This window comes from Pteropus vampyrus, unplaced genomic scaffold (assembly GCF_000151845.1).
Source record: "Pteropus vampyrus isolate Shadow unplaced genomic scaffold, Pvam_2.0 Scaffold46, whole genome shotgun sequence".
Lineage (NCBI taxonomy): Eukaryota > Metazoa > Chordata > Mammalia > Chiroptera > Pteropodidae > Pteropus > Pteropus vampyrus.
This window is the reverse complement of record NW_011888827.1, coordinates 1,541,577-1,544,017: the sequence shown is the minus strand read 5'-3', so window position 1 is coordinate 1,544,017 and position 2,441 is coordinate 1,541,577.

Sequence of the window (2,441 nt, the reverse complement as noted above, 5' to 3'; positions counted from 1 at the left end):
ATAATTCAGCGGCCTGAAGACTGAGTTTAACTCTTAAAATGTATAGATTCATAATCAAGTCAGATGGAATTAAAACCATATAACATAAAAAGCTAGGCATTCAGTAGATTTCTGCCGCCGAAGGAAAAATTTGGGCTCCTCTGGGCTGTAAGATCATCACCCTGTGAATTGAGATTTGGGAGAATGTGACAAAAGCAACTTTCATAGGTCATTTTTCTGTACACGGGTCCAGAAGCGGAAGAGGAGAAGGTCGGTAGTGCTTCTGGGGATGTGATTCAACGGGGAGAACTTTACCATGAAGTCCATGAACACAAAATGCTTTCATTCTGGAAAGATCTTATACCAACTCCAACTATCCCCCTCCCCCAGGAAGTTTGCTGGGGTGCTTACTTCCAACAACACGGTCTGTGATCCCCAGTTTGGTGGACTGTCAGGCACAGAGGGGCTGGGCAGGGTCATTCTGGAGAGAGTGGCATCCTGGTGGTTGGGGTGAGGATCTAGGTTCCACAAAACGTCACTGCGGTCTTTGGAGAGTGACTTGGGCTGTGCCGAGCCTTCTTTCCTCATCATTAAAATGGGCAGAAGCTACACATTTAAACGGGTGTTTGTGATGCTTAAGCGAAACAAGCCTCCTTGCCCATAGAGGAGCCAGTTCAAGAATGTAGCAAACATCTTGCCGTTTGGGGGAATTTTACTCCAGGGAATTGGTTTTACACGGAGTCAGACTGTGTTCTTCTTTTGTCTACATGCCCAGCCATTAGAGCGAGAATAGGAAAAGTATCATAAAGTAATTTCTGGGCGAACCCAGCTGTCAGCTGTTCATTTTTCTTTTCCGCTGGATTGCCCCCACTAAGCCCCTCCTAAAGCACTGAGGAGCAGTGGAGCTGTCACTGGAAAATTCCCATGGGAGATGGGAGTGGGGGGCGGGTGCACTTTAAGGACTTCCTCTCACCCTAAACAAACATTTCTGTCTCCACCCCAAAGTCTCTTCTCTCTTGCCCTGCCACTAGGGGGCTCCCCTTCCCTGTGCAGAGCTCAGCTTAACTGGCTCAGCCCCGTGAAAAATTGGTCAACAGACTCTGCACTCACCTGAGAGCAGTTTAATAACCCTATGGTTTTACTGCAGCAAAATCTTTGGGGTTCCACCACAGCCCCCCAAGCCACATTCTTCACTAAACGTCTTTTCAGTGAGAGAAGATGTCATGACTGTTGCTATGAGAGAATGTTTTCCTTCCATATTTTTGCATCACGAACATCGTCGTGGGCCTACGAAGTCGACAGGAATCTCTTCTGTCACTGCCAGACTCTGGATGACGTTGCATCTGTCACCTTGGCCCCCTCTGGCTCTCCTCAGTTACACGCAGCTGCTACCGGTGACATCCAGATCCCTCTTGGGCCACATCCACGCTCTTTGTGGCTCCTTCCGCCCTCCCAAGCATTGGCCTGGGAGGTAGGGAACTCAGTGCTGAGTACCTACATCAAGGGACCATGACTTAGCTCTCACTGTAGCTCCAGGATGGAGCACAGGACCTACCCAGGGCAGGTACCCTAAAATCTTTGTGGAACAAATCCATTGACATCCACGGACCACAGAGCATTATTTGTATATTACCCTCCGTATGAACTTTCCACCCTGCTGTGGGAGGGTGGACATTGGATGGCTTAGCAACAGAAATTGTCTCAGTTTTGGAGGCCAGAGGTCCAAGATCAAGGTGTAGATAGGGTTGATGCTTTCTGAGGGAGAATCTGTTCTAGGACTGCGAGCCAGTTTCTGGTAGTTTGCTGGCTATCTCTGATGTTCTTTGGTTTGTAGAAACATCACCCCAATCTCTGCCTTCACATGGCCTTCTCCGTGTGTGTGTGTGTGTGTCCTTGTCCAAATTTCTCTGGTTAGAACACCAGTCATATTGGATTAATGGCCCACCCTACTCATCTTAGTGAATTATGTCAGCAATGGCCTGATTTCTAAGCAAGGTCACATTCTTAAGTCCTAAATGGAGTTAGGACTTAAATTGATGAATTTTTTTTTTTGTGGGGGGAGGGCACAATTCAGCCCATAACATGGGGTTACCAAGCAGTATAGTTACTTTCCCTTGTTCTTAATTCTCTCTCGCTCTTTCTTCATTTATGTTAGAAAGGGTTGAACCATGTAACTTTCTGTAAAGTATGAACAAGGCTGAGGAGGAACGAGGGAAATTTCCACATGTTAGCACAACTTATAGAATTTCGAGTTTTGTTTGCAAATGACAACTGAGGCTGAGAATCTTGGCGATCAGATGAACAGTGCCATTCCATCCTGACCTTGTGAATAAACCAGAATCAGAATTGTTTGCGTGAGAATACCTCATTTTTAGCTGTGTGCCATCATTAAGTCATACGTAGTGCTGTTGCTGTCTCCTGACTGGAGAGACACAGCCGACACGTGTCCTGTTAGAAGAAAC